We start from the raw sequence: 13,168 nt of genomic DNA on the forward strand, positions 1-13,168 counted from the left end.
GAGTGGAGAATCTTAGCTATGAGGACAGATTGGATAGGCTTGGTTTGTTTTCCTTGGAACAGAGGAGGCTGAGGGGAGACCTCATTGAGGTGTATAAATTTATGAGGGGTCTAGATATAGTGCATAGAAAGGGCCTATTCCCCTTAGCAGAGGGGTCAACAACCAGGGGGCATAAATTTAAAGTCATTGGTAGAAGGTTTAGAGGGGATTTGAGGGGAAATTTCTTCACGCAGAGGGTTGTGGGGGTCTGGAACTCACTGCCTGAAAGGGGGTAGAGGCAGAAACCCTCACCACATTTTAAAAAGTACTTGGATGTGCACTTGAAGTGCCGTAACCTGCAGGGATATGGATCTAGAGCTGGAAAGTGGGATTAGGCTGGATAGCCTCTTGTTGGCCATCGCGGACACGATGGGCCAAAATGGCCTCCTTCCATGCTGTAAACTTCTATGATTCTATGATTCTATGAAACACATTGACATCAGCTAATTAGGTGGTGTGAGTCACTAACTAGATTTTTCAGTGTAAAAACCTGAAATGATTTTCAAATAAATTAAATACACTATTTTGAAGGCAATTCAAGAAGTAAAAGTGAAGCCCGGATATGAACAGGATCTTTCAATGCAACAGAAGGTCACTCACAGGGTCAGTCGTTTTGAGATACTCATTATTCCCTTTGATTTAATGGGTGATGACTCTAGCTCCACACTAAATAGTGTTATTCCTATTTTAACTGCAGATTTCTGACAATAGTTTTGAATAATTATACTTAGCTGGTGAAAATGATTCTTTAGTTCTTGTTGTCCACGGCAACTACTGTTGCAGATGACACAACAGAGAGGCCACATCAATAGGTGCTATTTCTAACTATCACACTTCGCTCTTTTAAGCACAGGTTTGGTTACGAGAAAACCCACAATATGGCCAGTTGGTGACCAAATGGACTTGACGGTTTCCTTTCATCTTTGACAGCAATTTTTATTATATATTACTCCTTTATACTTGTTACAATTATGCATTTGATTTGCTGCCAAATGTCAACGGTGTCGTGTAAATAACTTCAAGTTAAATTTGAAATAGGAACTCCCATCTCCAGATGTTGGGCCGGATTTTCGTCTTTCTGAGTTTTTCAGTGAAAATGGTAACGATACGTGAAACTTACCATTTTTGCTGCACTACCATTTTTAGGCCGAACTTTCGGCCTTTACGCCTGTGCCAGGGGTGCATCGATAAGGGAGGCGTTGCACAAGCATTCTCAGTGCAAAATGCGAGCTTCAGCAACTTTAGTCTGGAGCCGGGGGCGCTGCGAGAGAGACCTTGGGAGGGGGAAAAAAAATTTCCTAAAAATATTTACAAGACCCCTAACTATGTAATTGCTGCAAAAAATTTTTAAACTAAAAACTTTAACTTACCTTTTTTGCAGGATTTTCAGGGCTGCATCGACAGGTTTGACCTGTCGCTATTCTGGGCATGGTCGGGAGAGAGCCAAAGCTCAGGCACAAACGCAATCCGCGTCGTTGCATGTCAGCGCACCTCTCCCCGGCGGGACTTGAATGCGCCGCTGCAAACAGTTACCTGAGGATCCCGCCCGGGCTTTGCAACCGGGTTTTCGTCGCAGGGAGTCAAATCGCGGAGCAAACCCGGTCGCAAACCTCTCAAAAATCCGGCTGGGATTCAGGTGACTATCTGCTGTAAATGGCTCAGTGTGAATTTCTGGTCATTTTAAGTTGGGAAGAACAACAGAACACCACCTAACCGGGATAGTATTTGGTGAAGCAACTGAATTAGGACAGAGAGCACTGAGTAGAAACACTGCCACTAGGCAAATGAATCTGCAGGAGTAGTATAGAGCTTTACAGACCAAGAAGGTCAAAGTGCTGGGGTAATTGATCTCGTCAACAACAGAATTTTCCATACCTAGCCTGGCCCAGGAAGAGGTAACTGATTCAAGGACCGTGCTTATTTTTTTTGTTCCTTCACAGATTGTGGGAGTCACTGGCAAGGCCGCATTTATTGCCCATCCCTAATTAGCCTTGAGAAGGCAGTGGCTAGGCCATTTCTTAGGCAGCTAAGAGTCAACCACATTGCTAAGAATATTAGTGAACCGGATGGGTTTTTACGACAAGTAGTTTCATGGAGCCCAAGTTTGCCCCTCCACCCCCCCCCCACCCCGGTTCAAACGCGCACCTCCATGAGGCGCGTCGACTATCTACACTAAAAATGGCAGCGAAAACTTACCTCGGTATTCTCCCCGCTCTGCTGTGTATCCCGGGTCCTGCCGCAGTGCTCCTGGAGTGGGGGGCAGAGCTACAGCCCTGCGCCGAAAACAGTGCCGGCAGCTGCGTGCATGCGCAGTAGAGCAGTCACGCATGCGCAGTAACTACTCCCATGATTGTAATGATGATGCCTGCAGAACGCGTCCCACCCCTATCCCAGGCTGAATGGCCTGCTGCACAGGCCGGCTGCTGAGGGCTGCAAGAAACAGGTTGGTGCGGGGAGACTGGGTTTTGATCGGGGGGAGGAGTATTGTGAATGGTAACTTTTATGTGCAGGAAGAGAAGGAGAAATCACATTAATTTCAAGTGATGAATCAGGAAATTTGAAGTTGCAAGCCTGTGTTTAATGAGTAAATTTTAGATGCAATAATGTCAATATATGCTTGTCTTTTAAAATAAATATTTTAAAATTAAGGTAGTTAAAGCAGCTGTATAGTAACACTTAATGGCGCTACTCAGCGCCGAGCTTGTGGCCAACACTTCGCCATAGGCAAGTAAGCTTACACAGCTGTGCCTGGTCTCCATTTGTCTTGGACCCCCTTGCCACAGGACCAAGACCTTGCTCAGCTAAACCCGTGTGGTTGCCGGTGTGCAGAGGCTACCCCACATTAAAATAACTCACTCACAAGCATCTTCCACTTCATCAGTATGAAGTTTGGGACCTGGAACGTCAGGACCCTCATGGACAAATCCAATAGCAACATGCCGGAACGCCGCACTACCATAGTTGCCCGGGAACTCAGACGTTTTGACATTGACATCGCCGCCCTAAGCGAGACCCGGCGGGCAGGGGAAGGCCAGTTGAAGGAACATGGTGGAGGTTACACCTTCTTCTGGAAAGGGAAATCAGAGGCAGAACGTCACCCGCCTTCATGGAGTCGGCTTTGCCGTCAAGAATAAGCTGGTCAACTGCCTCAAAGACTCCCCCTGTGGGGTTAATGAATGCCTCATGACTCCTTGTCTCACCCTATCCCGGAACCAATGCGCTAGAGTCATCAGTGCGTACGCCCCTACACTCAATGCAATGAGGCTAAAGAGGGTTTTTATTCCAACCCCGAGACATCCTTGTCCCCCATCCCCACGGGTGACAAATTGATCCTCCTGTGTGACTTTAATGCCAGGGTCGGCAAAGACACAGCCTTCTGGGGAGGCGTGATTGGCAGAGAGGGGGTAGGGAAAGCCAACTCCAGCGGTACCCTACTCCCGACAAAATATCTAGAACATGAACTCCTCATCACCAACACCCTGTTCCACCAGAGGGACAAATACAAGGCATCGTGGCAACACCCCCGCTCCAAACACTGGCATCTGCTTGACTATGTCATCGTCCGAGCTAGGGATCGCAAGAATGTGCGCATCACCTGCGCCATGACAGGAGCCGACGACTGCTGGACGGACCCCCAGGGGGATGGGAACCCAGGAGAGGGCTCTGAGCTAGTTAGAGTGGGTGAGAGCTCAGATGAACAGAACTCCAAGAAAGGATGCAAAAGGCAGGAGGCAACAGAGCAGAGTAGCACTGGGGTAAGTGTAAACCACAAGGGGATAGGAAGGGACAATATGTTTGAATATAAAGGGGCTGCAGGAGGGGTCAAAACTAAAAATCATGGTTTAAAAACTAGTATTAAAACACTTTACCTAAACGCACGCAACATTCGAAACAAAGTAAATGAGTTGACGGCACAAATCATTACAAATGGGTATGATTTGGTGGCCATTACAGAAACATGGTTGCAGGGTGGCCAAGACTGGGAATTAAACATACAGGGGTATGTGACAATTCGGAAAGATAGACAGGAAGGGAAAGGAGGTGGGGTAGCTCTGTTAATAAAGGATGATATCAGGGCAGTTGTGAGAGACGATATTGGCTCTAATGAACAAAATGTTGAATCATTGTGGGTGGAGATTAGAGATAGTAAGGGGAAAAAATCACTGGTGGGCTTAGTTTATAGGCCCCCAAATAATAACTTCACGGTGGGGCGGACAATAATCAAGGGAATAATGGAGGCATGTGAAAAAGGAATGGCAGTAATCATGGGGGATTTTAACCTACATATCGATTGGTCAAATCAAATCGTACGGGGTAGCCTTGAGGAGGAATTCATAGAATGCATACAGGATTGTTTCTTAGAACAGTATGTTACAGAACCTACAAGGGAGCAAGCTATCTTAGATCTGGTCCTGTGTAATGAGACAGGAATAATAAACGATCTCCTAGTAAAAGATCCTCCCAGAATGAGTGATTACAGTAAGGTTGAATTTGTAATACAGATTGAGGGTGAGGAAGTAGAGTCTCAAACGAGTGTCCTATGCTTAAACAAAGGGGACTACAGTGGGATGAGGGCAGAGTTGGCTACAGTAGACTGGGAACACAGACTAAACGGTGGCACAATTGAGGAACAGTGGAGGACTTTTAAGGAGCTCTTTCATAGTGCTCAACAAAAATATATTGCAGTGAAAAAGGGTGGTAAGAGAAGGGATAACCAGCTGTGGATAACCAAGGAAATAAAGGAGAGTATCAAATTAAAAACCAATGCGAATAAGGTGGCCAAGGTTAGTGGGAAACTAGAAGATTGGGAAAATGTTAAACGACAGCAAAGAATGACAAAAAACAATAAAGAAAGGAAAGATAGATTACAAAAGTAAACTTGCGCAAAACATAAAAACAGAGAGTAAAAGCTTTTACCGATATATAAAACGGAAAAGAGTGACTAAAGTAAATGTTGGTCCCTTAGAAGATGAGAAGGGGGATTTAATAATGGGAAATGTGGAAATGGCTGAGACCTTAAACAATTATTTTGCTTCGGTCTTCACAGTGGAAGACACAAAAACCATGTCAAAAATTGCTGGTCACGGGAATGTGGGAAGGGAGGACCTTGAGACAATCACTATCGCTAGGGGAGTAGTGCTGGACAGGCTAATGGATCTCAAGGTAGACAAGTCCCCTGGTCCTGATGAAATGCATCCCAGGATATTAAAAGAGATGGCGGAAGTTATAGCAGATGCATTCGTTATAATCTACCAAAATTCTCTGGACTCTGGGGAGGTACCATCGGATTGGAAAGCAGCTAATGTAACGCCTCTGTTTAAAAAAGGGGGCAGACAAAAGGCAGGTAACTATAGGCCGGTTAGTTTATCATCTGTAATGGGGAAAATGCTTGAAACTATTAAGGAAGAAATAGCGGGATATCTAGATAGGAATAGTGCAATCAAGCAGACGCAGCATGGATTCATGAAAGGGAAATCATGTTTAACTAATTTACTGGAATTCTTTGAGGATATAACGAGCATGGTGGATAGAGGTGTACCGATGGATGTGGTGTATTTAGATTGCTAAAAGGCATTCGATAAGGTTCCACACAAAAGGTTACTGCAGCAGATAAAGGTACGCGGAGTCAGAGGAAATGTATTAGCATGGATCGAGAATTGGCTGGCTAACAGAAAGCAGAGAGTCGGGATAAATGGGTCCTTTACGGGTTGGAAATCGGTGGTTAGTGGTGTGCCACAGGGATCGGTGCTGGGACCACAACTGTTTACAATATGCATAGATGACTTGGAAGAGGGGACAGAGTGTAGTGTAACAAAATTTGCAGATGACACAAAGATTAGTGGGAAAGCGGGTAGTGTAGAGGACAGAGAGAGGCTGCAAAGAGATTTAGATAGGTTAAGCGAATGGGCTAAGGTTTGGCAGATGGAATACAATGTCAGAAAAGGTGAGGTCATCCACCTTGGAAAAAAAAACAGTAAAAGGGAATATTATTTGAATGGGGAGAAATTACAACATGCTGCGGTGCAGAGGGACCTGGAGGTCCTTGTGCATGAATCCCAAAAAGTTAGTTTGCAGGTGCAGCAGGTAATCAGGAAGGCGAATGGAGTACAAAAGCAGGGAGGTCCTGCTGCAACTGTACAGGGTATTGGTGAGGCCGCACTTGGAGTACTGCATGCAGTTTTGGGCACCTTACTTAAGGAGGGATATACTAGCTTTGGAGGGGGTACAGAGACGATTCACTAGGCTGATTCCGGAGATGAGGGGGTTACCTTATGATGATGGATTGAGTAGACTGGGTCTTTACTCGTTGGAGTTCAGAAGGATGAGGGGTGATCTTATCGAAACATTTAAAATAATGAAAGGGATAGACAAGATAGAGGCAGAGAGATTGTTTCCACTGGTAGGGGAGACTAGAACTAGGGGGCACAGCCTCAAAATACGGGGGAGCCAATTTAAAACCGAGTTGAGAAGGAATTTCTTCTCCCAGAGGGTTGTTAATCTGTGGAATTCTCTGCCCAAGGAAGCGGTTGAGGCTAGCTCATTGAATGTATTCAAGTCACAGATAGATAGATTTTTAACCAATAAGGGAATTAAGGGTTATGGGGAGCGGGGGGTAAGTGGAGCTGAGTCCACGGCCAGATCAGCCATGATCTTGTTGAGTGGCGGAGCAGGCTTGAGGGGCTAGATGGCTTACTCCTGTTCCTAATTCTTATGTTCTTATGTTCTTATATAATCCGATCCATTGTCAACATTAACATAGCTCCAAAGCAGAGGGGACAGCAGAGCAGTGCCACAAAAAATTTAATGCCGGGATACTAAGAGACCCAGCTAAGAGAGCCCTATACAGCCAGCGCCTCACCGCCAATCTGGCATGCCTTGATGACCCTAAGATGCTGCAAGATTCCAAAAATTCGTGGAAACCCCCCAGTGTTTGGACTCATTCAAAAGGAAATTCGATTTGGGACTATCAAACAGAAAGTTTGGGATCCTAAAATGCTTATGGAAGAAATCTACGCGTTTTAACCAAGTTTGGGATTTTTAAAAGGTGAATGTTAGGTCTGCAAGAAAAGGGGTGGGGTCAATCTCTAAAAGGCCAGTTTGGACATTGGAGCTCATCAAATTGTCTGGGAACTGTTTACCCTTGAAATCTGCCCTAGAAGACATTTACATTTTAACAATCAACCACGGAAGAAACATTATCCACCCCACCCACAGGACCCAAATGTCACATTCATATTCCAATAGCTTTTCAACAGGCAGAGAAATATCTGGCTCAGGCCAGACTTCCGGAAGTAAAAAGCAGTGCTATCACAATGGACAAGAGCTCATCAACTCAGAAAAGTCTTTCAACGCCAGATTAAAAACTTAATCAAGTTTCAGTTAGCTGGGCAGCAAAACTTAAACAAAAGAAACATTAGATTTGGCACGAAGATTAAACAGGCTCTCAGTGTATAAATAAGGGCCTATTGTACCAAGAGAGCTATCTCTATTCTGACCATCACAGAAAGAACTTTTCTGACCAAGCACTTCGGAACAACAAGATCGAGAGCACACGGCAAGAAAACGCAGGAAGAAACATTGCGACATCGGAGAAAATAACTCGCCCCAACTGGCTTCAATATGCAGCAGAGGTCTTCTGCCATGTCCGGGGTACGGCAAGGCAAACCGGCTATTACCAAAGAACCCCGAACCCATGAAACAGCCCTAACTGTCAAAGGAAGGATTGGTGAACATTATCCCTGTTCCCCTAGAGTCTAACTTAGCTAGAGAGTAAGTGGGAGATGGGAGGTATTTCTATTGTGTTTATTACCTGTAACAAAGTATTCCTCATTGTTTAGAACCTTTTGTAAGATTTTACAGTTTTACTGGTGTGTATTTGTGTTTTTTGCTTACTTGAATAAACTCCATACCTTCTTTGTACAAAGCAGTTGTCTGCTGTACTTTATCACACCCTGATTAATAAATCCAGGCTCGAGAACCAGGGAGTGGGAGCGACTCGCAACCACTCTGGGTCAGGGAAGGCAAACTGATGCCAAAGACCACCCCCTACAGAATGGTGAGCCAGGTAGGAGCTTGGTCAAAAGGGTGTGATGCAGTAGACACTGTTTTTGAGGAATGAAGCAAAATGGAAGAGAGGATTTCCTCTTACATATTTAAGAAAGTCAGTATAACAAAGAAATGGGTACTGAACCTATTGCGCGCTGAGCGTCCTGTGGACGCTGCAGCCAAATGGACTGAGAGTAAGGACCATAAGCGCTCTGTGGAGAAAGCAATATGGTTAGTCTGCCTACAGCGACAGGTCCTCCAATTGGACAAGAAAGTCGAGTCGCCGGAGGCAGACCTTAGGGAGTCCGAGGAACACTCAAGTGCCAGAGCTATCATGGGAGAGAGATTATTTGAGGAGTTAGGCAAACAAAAGCAAGGGAAACTATAGTTAGTGGAAACACATAGAAACTGCCAGGTTTACCTTCAGTGCCAGGTCACCTAAGCGAAGGGTCAAGAACTGGTGTTGCAGGAGGAAAATACCCGCCTCACCAGGATAATTAAAGAGCAGGAGGAGAAGTTAAGGGATGTACAGGCCGCTTATAAGGTAGCAAGCAGCAGAGGGTTCGAGACTGGAGACCACGGTCCCTGCCAAAAGCAAATTGAGAGAGTGAACCTTGCTCTTTCCAAGGCCAAAGGCATGTTCTGCCTAATAAACCCAAGTAAGGCTCAGGCAGACCTGGAAGAGCAGGGGGGAACCGCTCACCCAGTACCTGTGGCGCCGGGGCTTAGCCCAGTCAGGCAGCAGGAGGGGCGAACGGAGAGGGACATTCACCCAGTACCTGTGGTGCCGGGGCTTAGCCCAGTCAGGCAGCAGGAGGGGCGAACGGAGAGGGACATTCACCCAGTACCTGTGGTACCGGGGCTTAGCCCAGTCAGGCAGCAGGAGGGGCGAACAGTTTGCGGGGCAGACGGGGATGGTGCACCACCACCTGTGGCGTCGGGTTGTAACTCAGCTTGGCAGCAGGGAGAGGTGGGAGCGACACCAATACGACAAGGGCAGGGACCGGGCCGATGTGCCCGGTACGGCAGCAGAAGTACAGTGCGCCCACTCTCGGTGGGGCAGCAGGGCCCCTCGAAAGTAACTTTGTGATCCCCCACAGCACCCAGCAGCTTAGAACCATGGTAGCCCACCTGTAAAAGCTTACCCATAAAGGGGACCCTTCGGTCACTTTATGGAAGTAGACCAAGCGGCAGGCATCAATGGGAGCGACAACTCCGAAATGGCAAAAATGCTCCTGTTCTCCCTCGACAGTAGAATACACCAGTCTCTCTCTGCAGAAAGCAAGAGAGGGCAGAGTACATACGCTACTGTCAGGGAAGAAGTCTTGGAAGTTATGGGCCTAAATGATGGGAGTCCCTTCTCCCGAGTGGAGAAGACGATGTAACAGGCAGGGGAAACCCCACAAGCTTTCGCAGACAGGCTGTGGCCCGTCTGCGAAAGAGTGCCTGCAGTGGGACCCTCGACCGGGATCACTTGACCTGGGATGAGAGGGCCCACTGGTTCTGGAGCCTGGTGGCAAACAGTTTGTCATGGGTGAAGGCCAAAGCTGAGCTGTGGTTCGATCCTAGGGATCCCAACGCGACCGAGGGGTCAGTGATTAGGCAACTAACCTTGGCTTTTAGGAGCGGCCAAGGGACAGAGGAAAACCCACCCAAGGGGAGGGTACATGAGTTAAGACCCCACCAAGCAAAGCGAGAATGGCACCAGGAAGGGGGTATTTCTTCCGACACCAAGCGTAACTGCTTTGGGTGCGGGAAAAGTGGGCATTGGATAAAGGATTGTAGGAACCCTTGGAAGGATAACGTAGCTAAGGAACCCCCAGCACTTGCCCAAAAGACCGGACCCGGACTCGGAGCGCAGAACGCTCCCTCTTCCTTCGAGGAGTTCATGGCCGCGCTCTGATCCGTATTGGGCGGCCCAGGGAAGGTAGCTACAGCCATCGGGAGGGAAACCCCATCCGCCCCACCAAATCCCGACCCATGACCAGAACCGGCGCCGCCTGTGTACCTGTGTCCCCTAGAATACGATGCACACAAGAGACCGCGCGTTAAGATGGAGGTGGAGAAGGTGACAGGGACCTGTCTGCTAGATACTGGAGCTTCAAGCACCATTGTATACGCAGATAACACAGCCACCTCAGCTCTATCTAACGGGGTCCCGTACAGTCTAGTGGGGTTCACAGAGAACGAACAGGCTGGGTCGTTCTCCATCCCGCTACCATTGGGGGCAGTGAAGCATCCTCAGGACAGGGATCCTCAACCAGCAACCTCCGACTGTGGAAAGCCCACAGGGGACGTTGCAGACTCACAGATTGTACCGATAGGGGCGGTGAACTGTATTACTGGAGGAGCTATTCCCCCCAATCATTTGGGACTCGGACGCACCCCCAGTAGCCAGAGCCTTAAGAAGGACTCCCCACACACCACGGCCTAAGATACCGTGGTCACCAGCACCCCAGTTTTAGTGGCTCAGCCCCGAGAGGTTTGCCATCCATAAAAGAATACCCAAGATCAGGGATCAGTCTACGTTCAGGGACCCCCAGCCAGCAGCCTTCAGTGGTGAGGGACTCACGGGAGAGGTAGTGGTGGACCAGACACCAACTGAGAGTCCCCAGCTTGCAGCCTCAGGCTGCGTGGAACCCACTGGGAACGACTTGGACCCAGCAGCTACACAGAAGGGGGTAGTGTGCTGTAGTCCCGGAGGGGCCATTCCCCCCATCATCTGGGACTCAGGGAAACCCACAGTTCTCCGGGTCCTGCGGTACAGACCACCTTACATTCAGCCATACAAGCTGCCCAGAGGCCGCAAAAGGAAGGAGCAGAACAGGATGTAGCCTGGCCACCCGGAGCCTGGTGGTGAATGTGCAGAGCGTTACTGTATGATTTTAAGGGTGTTTTCAATATTTTTGAAAGTTAAGTTTAGATTTTAGAAATTTTAAAATGTTAAAGTTCAAGTTGGATTGTAGAACTAGATCACCTTTGCCAAGCCAGAGAACTGTTTTTCTCAAGGGCAAGGCTATCTATTTTGTGTCCCTACAGGGAAGGAACCGAATGATGAGAAGGGCCTTGCTCCTGCTCGCCCTAATGGGGGCAAGTGCGGGTCACAGAGGTGACATCGAGGAATACCAGGGGGTACACTATGTAGTAACTTCAGTCATCTTAAACCTTACAGAAGTACACTTACCTGCATGGTGCCCAAAGGAAACGGAGCAGCTATACCAGGCTCTACTCAGAGTAATGTTCAAGAAATTTTACGAGTTAGATTTTGGCAACGTAGACAAAGCAGATTTATACACCCTACACTCTGGGAACACGATGGGCACAGGGAAACAAGAGGGAGGTAATGCGGGTCAATCCCAAGAGTGTTATAACTGTGGAAATTCTGGACACTGGAGCTGGAATTGTAGGCTGCCGAAAGGAGGGAAGCCAGGTTACGAGGGTGCTGAGGCAAAACAGAGTCACAAGAAGGCAGCCGACGACCCAGTACAAATGTTAATGGCCACATTACAGCAGGTTATGGACACGGGTGGAGGAATGCCGGACTAAAAATCTCTGATGTTTCAGTGTGAATGGTAAAATTAAAAGCATGTGGATGGTTTGTAACTTGTCTTTAAGTGTGTGTGTGTCTGTATAGTTTTTTTTTCAACTGGCACTGGTTAATTTGAAATTGGTTTGAATTAATTTGGAATTGAGGTTAATTAACCTGGGGAAACCAAACTTTCATTATGGCCATGGTGGAATTTTGGTTGATTTAAATTGTGTGAAAAATCTCTAGTTCCGGACATGAGGCAATCACATATATTTTGTATTTTAAAATAAAAATGTTCTGACCAATTCAAGAATGTGACCAGTGGAGAAAAGGCTGTGTGCTGCTATTATGTATGAAAGAGAGAACCATTGTAATGTGTAAGTTATTGGTATGCACGGTACCAAGCATTAGTATGCGTGTTTGTCGAACTTTAAAAAAAAGGTAACACTCTGTACAAGCAGAAAGCAACACCTTGTCAAGAGTGAAATGTATTATTCCGAGCATTTGTAAAATTTTGAAGTTGTAATGTAAGTTATATTTTGAGTGGAGATTTTCCCTCAGTAACAGTAAGGGGAAAATAGCTGGATGAATTGACCCATTGGGCTGACAGAAAAGCCACAATGGATGTTCTTTTCTTTTTCTTTCAAGCAGGCAATTACCGGAAATGTGTAACTGATTTATATGGAAATGACCTCAATGTGTAGCTGAACTTGAACCTGTATGGGACAGTGCTGTGTGAACTCCAGTAATTTAGATCACAAAGGCTGGACATTTGACTTAGCTAAATTGATTTAAAGATGAAAAAATGTGAATAACTGGAAAAGGACCCATGAGGGGGCGGCCCGAACAGAGCAAAAGATTTTTCTTTCATTTTTTTGTCTTAATAGGAACGAATCGAGCCAAAGAAACGAGATTGTGTTGGGAAAAGTGGTGGTAGGAGAAACAAGGGATCCATGTCATGTCTTCTCTGTGTGGGTTTGAGGCCCAGTGTACATTGTTTGCCTGTGTGGGTTTGAGGCCCAATGTCTGTGTGATCCCAAATCCCCCAAAAATCATCAACGCCACAGAGCTCATCTCATACACCAGGAAGCCCCCACCCAGAGCCCCGATGGTACAGACGACTGTAGATAGGTGTCCCACCACCACCAAGGGTCCAGGAAATGGGTTGGTGTTAATCCCTACAGACAAAGTTTTGTTTCAGAATGTGCACTACTCCGTGGCATCCGTGATCCTGAACCTGACTGAAATCCACCTGCCTGTGTGGTGCCCGAAGAAGACGGAGAAGCTTTATGAAGCTCTGTTAAAAGTGATGCTTCAGGAATTTTATGAACTGGACTATGGAAACGTAGCTAAAGAACAGCTTTATGGTCTGTATGTTGGGAATAGCGTGGGGTCTGGGAGGCAGAGAAGAGGGACCTGGAACAATGTAGCTGCAGTGTTCTACACAAAGGGTATTGTTAATAGTATGGATGATGTACAACTCCAGATGCAGATCACTGGGTTAAAGAATCAACTGCGTAAGGTTCTAGGTGAAGAGAATATAGTGGTGGGTTC

This window comes from Pristiophorus japonicus, chromosome 11, assembly GCF_044704955.1.
Source record: "Pristiophorus japonicus isolate sPriJap1 chromosome 11, sPriJap1.hap1, whole genome shotgun sequence".
NCBI lineage: Eukaryota > Metazoa > Chordata > Chondrichthyes > Pristiophoridae > Pristiophorus > Pristiophorus japonicus.